Raw genomic sequence first — 20,320 nt, 5'->3', positions numbered from 1 at the left:
CAGTCACTTCCAGCCCAGCTGGAACATCCACTGCTGCTCTCACCACCACCACAGCTACGGGCACAACAGCCTCTCCCACCACGCTCCTTACAGAACCATCCTCCTCTGCTCCTGGCACAAGCCCACCTCCTGCCACCACCCCGGCTCTTACACCCAGCACGACTCCGGGCAACTCTTCCCCAACTCTGACCACACCTACACCCACCTCTACTCCGGCAACAACCTCCACTGCTATGCTTACAGGCACGTCAACCCTTGGGGCCACCACTGTGGCCACCTCCACCACCGTCGCCAACTCCAGCACGGCTACCCAGTTCACAACTCCTCCAGAGACTACACCTGCACCCTCTTCCCCTCCAGCACAAACGTCTGCTCTTCAGACGACCTCCACACTCCTCTCCACCACCACAGAAACCTCCAGCCCAGCTGCTCCAACGACCACTGCAGGCACTTCCAGCCCAGCTGGAACATCCACTGCTGCTCTCACCACCACCACAGCTACGGGCACAACAGCCTCTCCCACCACGCTCCTTACAGAACCATCCTCCTCTGCTCCTGGCCCCAGCCCACCTCCTGCCACCACCCCGGCTCTTACACCCAGCACGACTCCGGGCAACTCTTCCCCAACTCTGACCACACCTACACCCACCTCTACTCCGGCAACAACCTCCACTGCTATGCTTACAGGCACGTCAACCCTTGGGGCCACCACTGTGGCCACCTCCAGCACCGTCGCCAACTCCAGCACGGCTACCCAGTTCACAACTCCTCCAGAGACTACACCTGCACCCTCTTCCACTCCAGCACAAACGTCTGCTCTTCAGACGACCTCCACACTCCTCTCCACCACCACAGAAACCTCCAGCCCAGCTGCTCCAACGACCACTGCAGTCACTTCCAGCCCAGCTGGAACATCCACTGCTGCTCTCACCACCACCACAGCTACGGGCACAACAGCCTCTCCCACCACGCTCCTTACAGAACCATCCTCCTCTGCTCCTGGCACAAGCCCACCTCCTGCCACCACCTCGGCTCTTACACCCAGCACGACTCCGGGCAACTCTTCCCCAACTCTGACCACACCTACACCCACCTCTACTCCGGCAACAACCTCCACTGCTACGCTTACAGGCACGTCAACCCTTGGGGCCACCACTGTGGCCACCTCCACCACCGTCGCCACCTCCAGCACGGCTGCCTACTTCACAACTCCTCCAGAGACTACACCTGCACCCTCTTCCCCTCCAGCACAAACGTCTGCTCTTCAGACGACCTCCACACTCCTCTCCACCACCACAGAAACCTCCAGCCCAGCTGCTCCAACGACCACTGCAGGCACTTCCAGCCCAGCTGGAACATCCACTGCTGCTCTCACCACCACCACAGCTACGGGCACAACAGCCTCTCCCACCACGCTCCTTACAGAACCATCCTCCTCTGCTCCTGGCACAAGCCCACCTCCTGCCACCACCCCGGCTCTTACACCCAGCACGACTCCGGGCAACTCTTCCCCAACTCTGACCACACCTACACCCACCTCTACTCCGGCAACAACCTCCACTGCTATGCTTACAGGCACGTCAACCCTTGGGGCCACCACTGTGGCCACCTCCACCACCGTCGCCACCTCCAGCACGGCTGCCCAGTTCACAACTCCTCCAGAGACTACACCTGCACCCTCTTCCACTCCAGCACAAACGTCTGCTCTTCAGACGGCCTCCACACTCCTCTCCACCACCACAGAAACCTCCAGCCCAGCTGCTCCAACGACCACTGCAGTCACTTCCAGCCCAGCTGGAACATCCACTGCTGCTCTCACCACCACCACAGCTACGGGCACAACAGCCTCTCCCACCACGCTCCTTACAGAACCATCCTCCTCTGCTCCTGGCCCCAGCCCACCTCCTGCCACCACCTCGGCTCTTACACCCAGCACGACTCCGGGCAACTCTTCCCCAACTCTGACCACATCTACACCCACCTCTACTCCGGCAACAACCTCCACTGCTATGCTTACAGGCACGTCAACCCTTGGGGCCACCACTGTGGCCACCTCCAGCACCGTCGCCAACTCCAGCACGGCTGCCTACTTCACAACTCCTCCAGAGACTACACCTGCACCCTCTTCCACTCCAGCACAAACGTCTGCTCTTCAGACGACCTCCACACTCCTCTCCACCACCACAGAAACCTCCAGCCCAGCTGCTCCAACGACCACTGCAGGCACTTCCAGCCCAGCTGGAACATCCACTGCTGCTCTCACCACCACCACAGCTACGGGCACAACAGCCTCTCCCACCACGCTCCTTACAGAACCATCCTCCTCTGCTCCTGGCCCCAGCCCACCTCCTGCCACCACCCCGGCTCTTACACCCAGCACGACTCCGGGCAACTCTTCCCCAACTCTGACCACACCTACACCCACCTCTACTCCGGCAACAACCTCCACTGCTATGCTTACAGGCACGTCAACCCTTGGGGCCACCACTGTGGCCACCTCCAGCACCGTCGCCAACTCCAGCACGGCTACCCAGTTCATAACTCCTCCAGAGACTACACCTGCACCCTCTTCCACTCCAGCACAAACGTCTGCTCTTCAGACGACCTCCACACTCCTCTCCACCACCACAGAAACCTCCAGCCCAGCTGCTCCAACGACCACTGCAGTCACTTCCAGCCCAGCTGGAACATCCACTGCTGCTCTCACCACCACCACAGCTACGGGCACAACAGCCTCTCCCACCACGCTCCTTACAGAACCATCCTCCTCTGCTCCTGGCACAAGCCCACCTCCTGCCACCACCTCGGCTCTTACACCCAGCACGACTCCGGGCAACTCTTCCCCAACTCTGACCACACCTACACCCACCTCTACTCCGGCAACAACCTCCACTGCTACGCTTACAGGCACGTCAACCCTTGGGGCCACCACTGTGGCCACCTCCACCACCGTCGCCACCTCCAGCACGGCTGCCTACTTCACAACTCCTCCAGAGACTACACCTGCACCCTCTTCCCCTCCAGCACAAACGTCTGCTCTTCAGACGACCTCCACACTCCTCTCCACCACCACAGAAACCTCCAGCCCAGCTGCTCCAACGACCACTGCAGGCACTTCCAGCCCAGCTGGAACATCCACTGCTGCTCTCACCACCACCACAGCTACGGGCACAACAGCCTCTCCCACCACGCTCCTTACAGAACCATCCTCCTCTGCTCCTGGCACAAGCCCACCTCCTGCCACCACCCCGGCTCTTACACCCAGCACGACTCCGGGCAACTCTTCCCCAACTCTGACCACACCTACACCCACCTCTACTCCGGCAACAACCTCCACTGCTACGCTTACAGGCATGTCAACCCTTGGGGCCACCACTGTGGCCACCTCCACCACCGTCGCCACCTCCAGCACGGCTACCCAGTTCACAACTCCTCCAGAGACTACGCCTGCACCCTCTTCCACTCCAGCACAAACGTCTGCTCTTCAGACGACCTCCACACTCCTCTCCACCACCACAGAAACCTCCAGCCCAGCTGCTCCAACGACCACTGCAGTCACTTCCAGCCCAGCTGGAACATCCACTGCTGCTCTCACCACCACCACAGCTACGGGCACAACAGCCTCTCCCACCACGCTCCTTACAGAACCATCCTCCTCTGCTCCTGGCACAAGCCCACCTCCTGCCACCACCTCGGCTCTTACACCCAGCACGACTCCGGGCAACTCTTCCCCAACTCTGACCACACCTACACCCACCTCTACTCCGGCAACAACCTCCACTGCTACGCTTACAGGCACGTCAACCCTTGGGGCCACCACTGTGGCCACCTCCACCACCGTCGCCACCTCCAGCACGGCTACCCAGTTCACAACTCCTCCAGAGACTACACCTGCACCCTCTTCCCCTCCAGCACAAACGTCTGCTCTTCAGACGACCTCCACAATCCTCTCCACCACCACAGAAACCTCCAGCCCAGCTGCTCCAACGACCACTGCAGGCACTTCCAGCCCAGCTGGAACATCCACTGCTGCTCTCACCACCACCACAGCTACGGGCACAACAGCCTCTCCCACCACGCTCCTTACAGAACCATCCTCCTCTGCTCCTGGCACAAGCCCACCTCCTGCCACCACCTCGGCTCTTACACCCAGCACGACTCCGGGCAACTCTTCCCCAACTCTGACCACACCTACACCCACCTCTACTCCGGCAACAACCTCCACTGCTATGCTTACAGGCACGTCAACCCTTGGGGCCACCACTGTGGCCACCTCCACCACCGTCGCCACCTCCAGCACGGCTACCCAGTTCACAACTCCTCCAGAGACTACACCTGCACCCTCTTCCACTCCAGCACAAACGTCTGCTCTTCAGACGACCTCCACACTCCTCTCCACCACCACAGAAACCTCCAGCCCAGCTGCTCCAACGACCACTGCAGTCACTTCCAGCCCAGCTGGAACATCCACTGCTGCTCTCACCACCACCACAGCTACGGGCACAACAGCCTCTCCCACCACGCTCCTTACAGAACCATCCTCCTCTGCTCCTGGCACAAGCCCACCTCCTGCCACCACCTCGGCTCTTACACCCAGCACGACTCCGGGCAACTCTTCCCCAACTCTGACCACACCTACACCCACCTCTACTCCGGCAACAACCTCCACTGCTACGCTTACAGGCACGTCAACCCTTGGGGCCACCACTGTGGCCACCTCCACCACCGTCGCCACCTCCAGCACGGCTACCCAGTTCACAACTCCTCCAGAGACTACACCTGCACCCTCTTCCCCTCCAGCACAAACGTCTGCTCTTCAGACGACCTCCACACTCCTCTCCACCACCACAGAAACCTCCAGCCCAGCTGCTCCAACGACCACTGCAGTCACTTCCAGCCCAGCTGGAACATCCACTGCTGCTCTCACCACCACCACAGCTACGGGCACAACAGCCTCTCCCACCACGCTCCTTACAGAACCATCCTCCTCTGCTCCTGGCACAAGCCCACCTCCTGCCACCACCCCGGCTCTTACACCCAGCACGACTCCGGGCAACTCTTCCCCAACTCTGACCACACCTACACCCACCTCTACTCCGGCAACAACCTCCACTGCTACGCTTACAGGCACGTCAACCCTTGGGGCCACCACTGTGGCCACCTCCACCACCGTCGCCACCTCCAGCACGGCTACCCAGTTCACAACTCCTCCAGAGACTACGCCTGCACCCTCTTCCACTCCAGCACAAACGTCTGCTCTTCAGACGACCTCCACACTCCTCTCCACCACCACAGAAACCTCCAGCCCAGCTGCTCCAACGACCACTGCAGTCACTTCCAGCCCAGCTGGAACATCCACTGCTGCTCTCACCACCACCACAGCTACGGGCACAACAGCCTCTCCCACCACGCTCCTTACAGAACCATCCTCCTCTGCTCCTGGCACAAGCCCACCTCCTGCCACCACCTCGGCTCTTACACCCAGCACGACTCCGGGCAACTCTTCCCCAACTCTGACCACACCTACACCCACCTCTACTCCGGCAACAACCTCCACTGCTACGCTTACAGGCACGTCAACCCTTGGGGCCACCACTGTGGCCACCTCCACCACCGTCGCCACCTCCAGCACGGCTACCCAGTTCACAACTCCTCCAGAGACTACACCTGCACCCTCTTCCACTCCAGCACAAACGTCTGCTCTTCAGACGACCTCCACAATCCTCTCCACCACCACAGAAACCTCCAGCCCAGCTGCTCCAACGACCACTGCAGTCACTTCCAGCCCAGCTGGAACATCCACTGCTGCTCTCACCACCACCACAGCTACGGGCACAACAGCCTCTCCCACCACGCTCCTTACAGAACCATCCTCCTCTGCTCCTGGCACAAGCCCACCTCCTGCCACCACCTCGGCTCTTACACCCAGCACGACTCCGGGCAACTCTTCCCCAACTCTGACCACACCTACACCCACCTCTACTCCGGCAACAACCTCCACTGCTACGCTTACAGGCACGTCAACCCTTGGGGCCACCACTGTGGCCACCTCCACCACCGTCGCCACCTCCAGCACGGCTACCCAGTTCACAACTCCTCCAGAGACTACACCTGCACCCTCTTCCACTCCAGCACAAACATCTGCTCTTCAGACGACCTCCACACTCCTCTCCACCACCACAGAAACCTCCAGCCCAGCTGCTCCAACGACCACTGCAGTCACTTCCAGCCCAGCTGGAACATCCACTGCTGCTCTCACCACCACCACAGCTACGGGCACAACAGCCTCTCCCACCACGCTCCTTACAGAACCATCCTCCTCTGCTCCTGGCACAAGCCCACCTCCTGCCACCACCTCGGCTCTTACACCCAGCACGACTCCGGGCAACTCTTCCCCAACTCTGACCACACCTACACCCACCTCTACTCCGGCAACAACCTCCACTGCTACGCTTACAGGCACGTCAACCCTTGGGGCCACCACTGTGGCCACCTCCACCACCGTCGCCACCTCCAGCACGGCTACCCAGTTCACAACTCCTCCAGAGACTACACCTGCACCCTCTTCCACTCCAGCACAAACGTCTGCTCTTCAGACGACCTCCACAATCCTCTCCACCACCACAGAAACCTCCAGCCCAGCTGCTCCAACGACCACTGCAGTCACTTCCAGCCCAGCTGGAACATCCACTGCTGCTCTCACCACCACCACAGCTACGGGCACAACAGCCTCTCCCACCACGCTCCTTACAGAACCATCCTCCTCTGCTCCTGGCACAAGCCCACCTCCTGCCACCACCTCGGCTCTTACACCCAGCACGACTCCGGGCAACTCTTCCCCAACTCTGACCACACCTACACCCACCTCTACTCCGGCAACAACCTCCACTGCTACGCTTACAGGCACGTCAACCCTTGGGGCCACCACTGTGGCCACCTCCACCACCGTCGCCACCTCCAGCACGGCTACCCAGTTCACAACTCCTCCAGAGACTACGCCTGCACCCTCTTCCACTCCAGCACAAACGTCTGCTCTTCAGACGACCTCCACACTCCTCTCCACCACCACAGAAACCTCCAGCCCAGCTGCTCCAACGACCACTGCAGTCACTTCCAGCCCAGCTGGAACATCCACTGCTGCTCTCACCACCACCACAGCTACGGGCACAACAGCCTCTCCCACCACGCTCCTTACAGAACCATCCTCCTCTGCTCCTGGCACAAGCCCACCTCCTGCCACCACCTCGGCTCTTACACCCAGCACGACTCCGGGCAACTCTTCCCCAACTCTGACCACACCTACACCCACCTCTACTCCGGCAACAACCTCCACTGCTACGCTTACAGGCACGTCAACCCTTGGGGCCACCACTGTGGCCACCTCCACCACCGTCGCCACCTCCAGCACGGCTACCCAGTTCACAACTCCTCCAGAGACTACACCTGCACCCTCTTCCACTCCAGCACAAACGTCTGCTCTTCAGACGACCTCCACACTCCTCTCCACCACCACAGAAACCTCCAGCCCAGCTGCTCCAACGACCACTGCAGTCACTTCCAGCCCAGCTGGAACATCCACTGCTGCTCTCACCACCACCACAGCTACGGGCACAACAGCCTCTCCCACCACGCTCCTTACAGAACCATCCTCCTCTGCTCCTGGCACAAGCCCACCTCCTGCCACCACCTCGGCTCTTACACCCAGCACGACTCCGGGCAACTCTTCCCCAACTCTGACCACACCTACACCCACCTCTACTCCGGCAACAACCTCCACTGCTACGCTTACAGGCACGTCAACCCTTGGGGCCACCACTGTGGCCACCTCCACCACCGTCGCCACCTCCAGCACGGCTACCCAGTTCACAACTCCTCCAGAGACTACACCTGCACCCTCTTCCACTCCAGCACAAACGTCTGCTCTTCAGACGACCTCCACACTCCTCTCCACCACCACAGAAACCTCCAGCCCAGCTGCTCCAACGACCACTGCAGTCACTTCCAGCCCAGCTGGAACATCCACTGCTGCTCTCACCACCACCACAGCTACGGGCACAACAGCCTCTCCCACCACGCTCCTTACAGAACCATCCTCCTCTGCTCCTGGCACAAGCCCACCTCCTGCCACCACCTCGGCTCTTACACCCAGCACGACTCCGGGCAACTCTTCCCCAACTCTGACCACACCTACACCCACCTCTACTCCGGCAACAACCTCCACTGCTACGCTTACAGGCACGTCAACCCTTGGGGCCACCACTGTGGCCACCTCCACCACCGTCGCCACCTCCAGCACGGCTACCCAGTTCACAACTCCTCCAGAGACTACACCTGCACCCTCTTCCACTCCAGCACAAACGTCTGCTCTTCAGACGACCTCCACACTCCTCTCCACCACCACAGAAACCTCCAGCCCAGCTGCTCCAACGACCACTGCAGTCACTTCCAGCCCAGCTGGAACATCCACTGCTGCTCTCACCACCACCACAGCTACGGGCACAACAGCCTCTCCCACCACGCTCCTTACAGAACCATCCTCCTCTGCTCCTGGCACAAGCCCACCTCCTGCCACCACCTCGGCTCTTACACCCAGCACGACTCCGGGCAACTCTTCCCCAACTCTGACCACACCTACACCCACCTCTACTCCGGCAACAACCTCCACTGCTACGCTTACAGGCACGTCAACCCTTGGGGCCACCACTGTGGCCACCTCCACCACCGTCGCCACCTCCAGCACGGCTACCCAGTTCACAACTCCTCCAGAGACTACACCTGCACCCTCTTCCACTCCAGCACAAACGTCTGCTCTTCAGACGACCTCCACAATCCTCTCCACCACCACAGAAACCTCCAGCCCAGCTGCTCCAACGACCACTGCAGTCACTTCCAGCCCAGCTGGAACATCCACTGCTGCTCTCACCACCACCACAGCTACGGGCACAACAGCCTCTCCCACCACGCTCCTTACAGAACCATCCTCCTCTGCTCCTGGCACAAGCCCACCTCCTGCCACCACCTCGGCTCTTACACCCAGCACGACTCCGGGCAACTCTTCCCCAACTCTGACCACACCTACACCCACCTCTACTCCGGCAACAACCTCCACTGCTACGCTTACAAGCACGTCAACCCTTGGGGCCACCACTGTGGCCACCTCCACCACCGTCGCCACCTCCAGCACGGCTACCCAGTTCACAACTCCTCCAGAGACTACGCCTGCACCCTCTTCCACTCCAGCACAAACGTCTGCTCTTCAGACGACCTCCACACTCCTCTCCACCACCACAGAAACCTCCAGCCCAGCTGCTCCAACGACCACTGCAGTCACTTCCAGCCCAGCTGGAACATCCACTGCTGCTCTCACCACCACCACAGCTACGGGCACAACAGCCTCTCCCACCACGCTCCTTACAGAACCATCCTCCTCTGCTCCTGGCACAAGCCCACCTCCTGCCACCACCTCGGCTCTTACACCCAGCACGACTCCGGGCAACTCTTCCCCAACTCTGACCACACCTACACCCACCTCTACTCCGGCAACAACCTCCACTGCTACGCTTACAGGCACGTCAACCCTTGGGGCCACCACTGTGGCCACCTCCACCACCGTCGCCACCTCCAGCACGGCTGCCTACTTCACAACTCCTCCAGAGACTACACCTGCACCCTCTTCCACTCCAGCACAAACGTCTGCTCTTCAGACGACCTCCACACTCCTCTCCACCACCACAGAAACCTCCAGCCCAGCTGCTCCAACGACCACTGCAGTCACTTCCAGCCCAGCTGGAACATCCACTGCTGCTCTCACCACCACCACAGCTACGGGCACAACAGCCTCTCCCACCACGCTCCTTACAGAACCATCCTCCTCTGCTCCTGGCACAAGCCCACCTCCTGCCACCACCTCGGCTCTTACACCCAGCACGACTCCGGGCAACTCTTCCCCAACTCTGACCACACCTACACCCACCTCTACTCCGGCAACAACCTCCACTGCTACGCTTACAGGCACGTCAACCCTTGGGGCCACCACTGCGGCCACCTCCACCACCGTCGCCACCTCCAGCACGGCTACCCAGTTCACAACTCCTCCAGAGACTACACCTGCACCCTCTTCCACTCCAGCACAAACGTCTGCTCTTCAGACGACCTCCACACTCCTCTCCACCACCACAGAAACCTCCAGCCCAGCTGCTCCAACGACCACTGCAGTCACTTCCAGCCCAGCTGGAACATCCACTGCTGCTCTCACCACCACCACAGCTACGGGCACAACAGCCTCTCCCACCACGCTCCTTACAGAACCATCCTCCTCTGCTCCTGGCACAAGCCCACCTCCTGCCACCACCTCGGCTCTTACACCCAGCACGACTCCGGGCAACTCTTCCCCAACTCTGACCACACCTACACCCACCTCTACTCCGGCAACAACCTCCACTGCTACGCTTACAGGCACGTCAACCCTTGGGGCCACCACTGTGGCCACCTCCACCACCGTCGCCACCTCCAGCACGGCTACCCAGTTCACAACTCCTCCAGAGACTACACCTGCACCCTCTTCCACTCCAGCACAAACGTCTGCTCTTCAGACGACCTCCACACAATCCTCTCCACCACCACAGAAACCTCCAGCCCAGCTGCTCCAACGACCACTGCAGTCACTTCCAGCCCAGCTGGAACATCCACTGCTGCTCTCACCACCACCACAGCTACGGGCACAACAGCCTCTCCCACCACGCTCCTTACAGAACCATCCTCCTCTGCTCCTGGCACAAGCCCACCTCCTGCCACCACCTCGGCTCTTACACCCAGCACGACTCCGGGCAACTCTTCCCCAACTCTGACCACACCTACACCCACCTCTACTCCGGCAACAACCTCCACTGCTACGCTTACAGGCACGTCAACCCTTGGGGCCACCACTGTGGCCACCTCCACCACCGTCGCCACCTCCAGCACGGCTGCCTACTTCACAACTCCTCCAGAGACTACACCTGCACCCTCTTCCACTCCAGCACAAACGTCTGCTCTTCAGACGACCTCCACACTCCTCTCCACCACCACAGAAACCTCCAGCCCAGCTGCTCCAACGACCACTGCAGTCACTTCCAGCCCAGCTGGAACATCCACTGCTGCTCTCACCACCACCACAGCTACGGGCACAACAGCCTCTCCCACCACGCTCCTTACAGAACCATCCTCCTCTGCTCCTGGCACAAGCCCACCTCCTGCCACCACCTCGGCTCTTACACCCAGCACGACTCCGGGCAACTCTTCCCCAACTCTGACCACACCTACACCCACCTCTACTCCGGCAACAACCTCCACTGCTACCCTTACAGGCACGTCAACCCTTGGGGCCACCACTGTGGCCACCTCCACCACCGTCGCCACCTCCAGCACGGCTGCCTACTTCACAACTCCTCCAGAGACTACACCTGCACCCTCTTCCACTCCAGCACAAACGTCTGCTCTTCAGACGACCTCCACACTCCTCTCCACCACCACAGAAACCTCCAGCCCAGCTGCTCCAACGACCACTGCAGTCACTTCCAGCCCAGCTGGAACATCCACTGCTGCTCTCACCACCACCACAGCTACGGGCACAACAGCCTCTCCCACCACGCTCCTTACAGAACCATCCTCCTCTGCTCCTGGCACAAGCCCACCTCCTGCCACCACCTCGGCTCTTACACCCAGCACGACTCCGGGCAACTCTTCCCCAACTCTGACCACACCTACACCCACCTCTACTCCGGCAACAACCTCCACTGCTACGCTTACAGGCACGTCAACCCTTGGGGCCACCACTGTGGCCACCTCCACCACCGTCGCCACCTCCAGCACGGCTACCCAGTTCACAACTCCTCCAGAGACTACACCTGCACCCTCTTCCACTCCAGCACAAACGTCTGCTCTTCAGACGACCTCCACACTCCTCTCCACCACCACAGAAACCTCCAGCCCAGCTGCTCCAACGACCACTGCAGTCACTTCCAGCCCAGCTGGAACATCCACTGCTGCTCTCACCACCACCACAGCTACGGGCACAACAGCCTCTCCCACCACGCTCCTTACAGAACCATCCTCCTCTGCTCCTGGCACAAGCCCACCTCCTGCCACCACCTCGGCTCTTACACCCAGCACGACTCCGGGCAACTCTTCCCCAACTCTGACCACACCTACACCCACCTCTACTCCGGCAACAACCTCCACTGCTACGCTTACAGGCACGTCAACCCTTGGGGCCACCACTGTGGCCACCTCCACCACCGTCGCCACCTCCAGCACGGCTACCCAGTTCACAACTCCTCCAGAGACTACACCTGCACCCTCTTCCACTCCAGCACAAACGTCTGCTCTTCAGACGACCTCCACAATCCTCTCCACCACCACAGAAACCTCCAGCCCAGCTGCTCCAACGACCACTGCAGTCACTTCCAGCCCAGCTGGAACATCCACTGCTGCTCTCACCACCACCACAGCTACGGGCACAACAGCCTCTCCCACCACGCTCCTTACAGAACCATCCTCCTCTGCTCCTGGCCCCAGCCCACCTCCTGTCACCACCTCGGCTCTTACACCCAGCACGACTCCGGGCAACTCTTCCCCAACTCTGACCACACCTACACCCACCTCTACTCCGGCAACAACCTCCACTGCTACGCTTACAGGCACGTCAACCCTTGGGGCCACCACTGTGGCCACCTCCACCACCGTCGCCACCTCCAGCACGGCTACCCAGTTCACAACTCCTCCAGAGACTACACCTGCACCCTCTTCCACTCCAGCACAAACGTCTGCTCTTCAGACGACCTCCACAATCCTCTCCACCACCACAGAAACATCCAGCCCAGCTGCTCCAACGACCACTGCAGTCACTTCCAGCCCAGCTGGAACATCCACTGCTGCTCTCACCACCACCACAGCTACGGGCACAACAGCCTCTCCCACCACGCTCCTTACAGAACCATCCTCCTCTGCTCCTGGCACAAGCCCACCTCCTGCCACCACCTCGGCTCTTACACCCAGCACGACTCCGGGCAACTCTTCCCCAACTCTGACCACACCTACACCCACCTCTACTCCGGCAACAACCTCCACTGCTACGCTTACAGGCACGTCAACCCTTGGGGCCACCACTGTGGCCACCTCCACCACCGTCGCCACCTCCAGCACGGCTACCCAGTTCACAACTCCTCCAGAGACTACACCTGCACCCTCTTCCACTCCAGCACAAACGTCTGCTCTTCAGACGACCTCCACAATCCTCTCCACCACCACAGAAACCTCCAGCCCAGCTGCTCCAACGACCACTGCAGTCACTTCCAGCCCAGCTGGAACATCCACTGCTGCTCTCACCACCACCACAGCTACGGGCACAACAGCCTCTCCCACCACGCTCCTTACAGAACCATCCTCCTCTGCTCCTGGCACAAGCCCACCTCCTGCCACCACCTCGGCTCTTACACCCAGCACGACTCCGGGCAACTCTTCCCCAACTCTGACCACACCTACACCCACCTCTACTCCGGCAACAACCTCCACTGCTACGCTTACAGGCACGTCAACCCTTGGGGCCACCACTGTGGCCACCTCCACCACCGTCGCCACCTCCAGCACGGCTACCCAGTTCACAACTCCTCCAGAGACTACACCTGCACCCTCTTCCACTCCAGCACAAACGTCTGCTCTTCAGACGACCTCCACACTCCTCTCCACCACCACAGAAACCTCCAGCCCAGCTGCTCCAACGACCACTGCAGTCACTTCCAGCCCAGCTGGAACATCCACTGCTGCTCTCACCACCACCACAGCTACGGGCACAACAGCCTCTCCCACCACGCTCCTTACAGAACCATCCTCCTCTGCTCCTGGCACAAGCCCACCTCCTGCCACCACCTCGGCTCTTACACCCAGCACGACTCCGGGCAACTCTTCCCCAACTCTGACCACACCTACACCCACCTCTACTCCGGCAACAACCTCCACTGCTACGCTTACAGGCACGTCAACCCTTGGGGCCACCACTGTGGCCACCTCCACCACCGTCGCCACCTCCAGCACGGCTACCCAGTTCACAACTCCTCCAGAGACTACGCCTGCACCCTCTTCCACTCCAGCACAAACGTCTGCTCTTCAGACGACCTCCACACTCCTCTCCACCACCACAGAAACCTCCAGCCCAGCTGCTCCAACGACCACTGCAGTCACTTCCAGCCCAGCTGGAACATCCACTGCTGCTCTCACCACCACCACAGCTACGGGCACAACAGCCTCTCCCACCACGCTCCTTACAGAACCATCCTCCTCTGCTCCTGGCACAAGCCCACCTCCTGCCACCACCTCGGCTCTTACACCCAGCACGACTCCGGGCAACTCTTCCCCAACTCTGACCACACCTACACCCACCTCTACTCCGGCAACAACCTCCACTGCTACGCTTACAGGCACGTCAACCCTTGGGGCCACCACTGTGGCCACCTCCACCACCGTCGCCACCTCCAGCACGGCTACCCAGTTCACAACTCCTCCAGAGACTACACCTGCACCCTCTTCCACTCCAGCACAAACGTCTGCTCTTCAGACGACCTCCACAATCCTCTCCACCACCACAGAAACCTCCAGCCCAGCTGCTCCAACGACCACTGCAGTCACTTCCAGCCCAGCTGGAACATCCACTGCTGCTCTCACCACCACCACAGCTACGGGCACAACAGCCTCTCCCACCACGCTCCTTACAGAACCATCCTCCTCTGCTCCTGGCACAAGCCCACCTCCTGCCACCACCTCGGCTCTTACACCCAGCACGACTCCGGGCAACTCTTCCCCAACTCTGACCACACCTACACCCACCTCTACTCCGGCAACAACCTCCACTGCTACGCTTACAGGCACGTCAACCCTTGGGGCCACCACTGTGGCCACCTCCACCACCGTCGCCACCTCCAGCACGGCTACCCAGTTCACAACTCCTCCAGAGACTACACCTGCACCCTCTTCCACTCCAGCACAAACGTCTGCTCTTCAGACGACCTCCACACTCCTCTCCACCACCACAGAAACCTCCAGCCCAGCTGCTCCAACGACCACTGCAGTCACTTCCAGCCCAGCTGGAACATCCACTGCTGCTCTCACCACCACCACAGCTACGGGCACAACAGCCTCTCCCACCACGCTCCTTACAGAACCATCCTCCTCTGCTCCTGGCACAAGCCCACCTCCTGCCACCACCTCGGCTCTTACACCCAGCACGACTCCGGGCAACTCTTCCCCAACTCTGACCACACCTACACCCACCTCTACTCCGGCAACAACCTCCACTGCTACGCTTACAGGCACGTCAACCCTTGGGGCCACCACTGTGGCCACCTCCACCACCGTCGCCACCTCCAGCATGGCTGCCTACTTCACAACTCCTCCAGAGACTACACCTGCACCCTCTTCCACTCCAGCACAAACGTCTGCTCTTCAGACGACCTCCACAATCCTCTCCACCACCACAGAAATGTCCAGCCCAGCTGCTCCAACGACCACTGCAGTCACTTCCAGCCCAGCTGGAACATCCACTGCTGCTCTCACCACCACCACAGCTACGGGCACAACAGCCTCTCCCACCACGCTCCTTACAGAACCATCCTCCTCTGCTCCTGGCACAAGCCCACCTCCTGCCACCACCTCGGCTCTTACACCCAGCACGACTCCGGGCAACTCTTCCCCAACTCTGACCACACCTACACCCACCTCTACTCCGGCAACAACCTCCACTGCTACGCTTACAGGCACGTCAACCCTTGGGGCCACCACTGTGGCCACCTCCACCACCGTCGCCACCTCCAGCACGGCTACCCAGTTCACAACTCCTCCAGAGACTACGCCTGCACCCTCTTCCACTCCAGCACAAACGTCTGCTCTTCAGACGACCTCCACACTCCTCTCCACCACCACAGAAACCTCCAGCCCAGCTGCTCCAACGACCACTGCAGTCACTTCCAGCCCAGCTGGAACATCCACTGCTGCTCTCACCACCACCACAGCTACGGGCACAACAGCCTCTCCCACCACGCTCCTTACAGAACCATCCTCCTCTGCTCCTGGCCCCAGCCCACCTCCTGCCACCACCTCGGCTCTTACACCCAGCACGACTCCGGGCAACTCTTCCCCAACTCTGACCACACCTACACCCACCTCTACTCCGGCAACAACCTCCACTGCTACGCTTACAGGCACGTCAACCCTTGGGGCCACCACTGTGGCCACCTCCACCACCGTCGCCACCTCCAGCACGGCTGCCTACTTCACAACTCCTCCAGAGACTACACCTGCACCCTCTTCCACTCCAGCACAAACGTCTGCTCTTCAGACGACCTCCACAATCCTCTCCACCACCACAGAAACCTCCAGCCCAGCTGCTCCAACGACCACTGCAGTCACTTCCAGCCCAGCTGGAACATCCACTGCTGCTCTCACCACCACCACAGCTACGGGCACAACAGCCTCTCCCACCACGCTCCTTACAGAACCATCCTCCTCTGCTCCTGGCACAAGCCCACCTCCTGCCACCACCTCGGCTCTTACACCCAGCACGACTCCGGGCAACTCTTCCCCAACTCTGACCACACCTACACCCACCTCTACTCCGGCAACAACCTCCACTGCTACGCTTACAGGCACGTCAACCCTTGGGGCCACCACTGTGGCCACCTCCACCACCGTCGCCACCTCCAGCACGGCTACCCAGTTCACAACTCCTCCAGAGACTACGCCTGCACCCTCTTCCACTCCAGCACAAACGTCTGCTCTTCAGACGACCTCCACACTCCTCTCCACCACCACAGAAACCTCCAGCCCAGCTGCTCCAACGACCACTGCAGTCACTTCCAGCCCAGCTGGAACATCCACTGCTGCTCTCACCACCACCACAGCTACGGGCACAACAGCCTCTCCCACCACGCTCCTTACAGAACCATCCTCCTCTGCTCCTGGCACAAGCCCACCTCCTGCCACCACCTCGGCTCTTACACCCAGCACGACTCCGGGCAACTCTTCCCCAACTCTGACCACACCTACACCCACCTCTACTCCGGCAACAACCTCCACTGCTACGCTTACAGGCACGTCAACCCTTGGGGCCACCACTGTGGCCACCTCCACCACCGTCGCCACCTCCAGCACGGCTGCCTACTTCACAACTCCTCCAGAGACTACACCTGCACCCTCTTCCACTCCAGCACAAACGTCTGCTCTTCAGACGGCCTCCACACTCCTCTCCACCACCACAGAAACCTCCAGCCCAGCTGCTCCAACGACCACTGCAGTCACTTCCAGCCCAGCTGGAACATCCACTGCTGCTCTCACCACCACCACAGCTACGGGCACAACAGCCTCTCCCACCACGCTCCTTACAGAACCATCCTCCTCTGCTCCTGGCACAAGCCCACCTCCTGCCACCACCTCGGCTCTTACACCCAGCACGACTCCGGGCAACTCTTCCCCAACTCTGACCACACCTACACCCACCTCTACTCCGGCAACAACCTCCACTGCTACGCTTACAGGCACGTCAACCCTTGGGGCCACCACTGTGGCCACCTCCACCACCGTCGCCACCTCCAGCACGGCTACCCAGTTCACAACTCCTCCAGAGACTACACCTGCACCCTCTTCCACTCCAGCACAAACGTCTGCTCTTCAGACGACCTCCACACTCCTCTCCACCACCACAGAAACCTCCAGCCCAGCTGCTCCAACGACCACTGCAGTCACTTCCAGCCCAGCTGGAACATCCACTGCTGCTCTCACCACCACCACAGCTACGGGCACAACAGCCTCTCCCACCACGCTCCTTACAGAACCATCCTCCTCTGCTCCTGGCCCCAGCCCACCTCCTGCCACCACCTCGGCTCTTACACCCAGCACGACTCCGGGCAACTCTTCCCCAACTCTGACCACACCTACACCCACCTCTACTCCGGCAACAACCTCCACTGCTACGCTTACAGGCACGTCAACCCTTGGGGCCACCACTGTGGCCACCTCCACCACCGTCGCCACCTCCAGCACGGCTGCCTACTTCACAACTCCTCCAGAGACTACACCTGCACCCTCTTCCACTCCAGCACAAACGTCTGCTCTTCAGACGACCTCCACAATCCTCTCCACCACCACAGAAACCTCCAGCCCAGCTGCTCCAACGACCACTGCAGTCACTTCCAGCCCAGCTGGAACATCCACTGCTGCTCTCACCACCACCACAGCTACGGGCACAACAGCCTCTCCCACCACGCTCCTTACAGAACCATCCTCCTCTGCTCCTGGCACAAGCCCACCTCCTGCCACCACCTCGGCTCTTACACCCAGCACGACTCCGGGCAACTCTTCCCCAACTCTGACCACACCTACACCCACCTCTACTCCGGCAACAACCTCCACTGCTACGCTTACAGGCACGTCAACCCTTGGGGCCACCACTGTGGCCACCTCCACCACCGTCGCCACCTCCAGCACGGCTACCCAGTTCACAACTCCTCCAGAGACTACACCTGCACCCTCTTCCACTCCAGCACAAACGTCTGCTCTTCAGACAACCTCCACACTCCTCTCCACCACCACAGAAACCTCCAGCCCAGCTGCTCCAACGACCACTGCAGTCACTTCCAGCCCAGCTGGAACATCCACTGCTGCTCTCACCACCACCACAGCTACGGGCACAACAGCCTCTCCCACCACGCTCCTTACAGAACCATCCTCCTCTGCTCCTGGCACAAGCCCACCTCCTGCCACCACCTCGGCTCTTACACCCAGCACGACTCCGGGCAACTCTTCCCCAACTCTGACCACACCTACACCCACCTCTACTCCGGCAACAACCTCCACTGCTACGCTTACAGGCACGTCAACCCTTGGGGCCACCACTGTGGCCACCTCCACCACCGTCGCCACCTCCAGCACGGCTACCCAGTTCACAACTCCTCCAGAGACTACACCTGCACCCTCTTCCACTCCAGCACAAACGTCTGCTCTTCAGACGACCTCCACACTCCTCTCCACCACCACAGAAACCTCCAGCCCAGCTGCTCCAACGACCACTGCAGTCACTTCCAGCCCAGCTGGAACATCCACTGCTGCTCTCACCACCACCACAGCTACGGGCACAACAGCCTCTCCCACCACGCTCCTTACAGAACCATCCTCCTCTGCTCCTGGCACAAGCCCACCTCCTGCCACCACCTCGGCTCTTACACCCAGCACGACTCCGGGCAACTCTTCCCCAACTCTGACCACACCTACACCCACCTCTACTCCGGCAACCACCTCCACTGCTACGCTTACAGGCACGTCAACCCTTGGGGCCACCACTGTGGCCACCTCCACCACCGTCGCCACCTCCAGCACGGCTACCCAGTTCACAACTCCTCCAGAGACTACACCTGCACCCTCTTCCACTCCAGCACAAACGTCTGCTCTTCAGACGACCTCCACACTCCTCTCCACCACCACAGAAACCTCCAGCCCAGCTGCTCCAACGACCACTGCAGTCACTTCCAGCCCAGCTGGAACATCCACTGCTGCTCTCACCACCACCACAGCTACGGGCACAACAGCCTCTCCCACCACGCTCCTTACAGAACCATCCTCCTCTGCTCCTGGCACAAGCCCACCTCCTGCCACCACCTCGGCTCTTACACCCAGCACGACTCCGGGCAACTCTTCCCCAACTCTGACCACACCTACACCCACCTCTACTCCGGCAACAACCTCCACTGCTACGCTTACAGGCACGTCAACCCTTGGGGCCACCACTGTGGCCACCTCCACCACCGTCGCCACCTCCAGCACGGCTACCCAGTTCACAACTCCTCCAGAGACTACACCTGCACCCTCTTCCACTCCAGCACAAACGTCTGCTCTTCAGACGACCTCCACACTCCTCTCCACCACCACAGAAACCTCCAGCCCAGCTGCTCCAACGACCACTGCAGTCACTTCCAGCCCAGCTGGAACATCCACTGCTGCTCTCACCACCACCACAGCTACGGGCACAACAGCCTCTCCCACCACGCTCCTTACAGAACCATCCTCCTCTGCTCCTGGCACAAGCCCACCTCCTGCCACCACCTCGGCTCTTACACCCAGCACGACTCCGGGCAACTCTTCCCCAACTCTGACCACACCTACACCCACCTCTACTCCGGCAACAACCTCCACTGCTACGCTTACAGGCACGTCAACCCTTGGGGCCACCACTGTGGCCACCTCCACCACCGTCGCCACCTCCAGCACGGCTACCCAGTTCACAACTCCTCCAGAGACTACA

This window comes from Nipponia nippon, unplaced genomic scaffold (assembly GCF_047370975.1).
Source record: "Nipponia nippon isolate SJK-2023a ecotype South Korea unplaced genomic scaffold, ASM4737097v1 scaffold_31, whole genome shotgun sequence".
Taxonomy (NCBI): domain Eukaryota; kingdom Metazoa; phylum Chordata; class Aves; order Pelecaniformes; family Threskiornithidae; genus Nipponia; species Nipponia nippon.
This window is presented reverse-complemented; position numbering follows the sequence as displayed.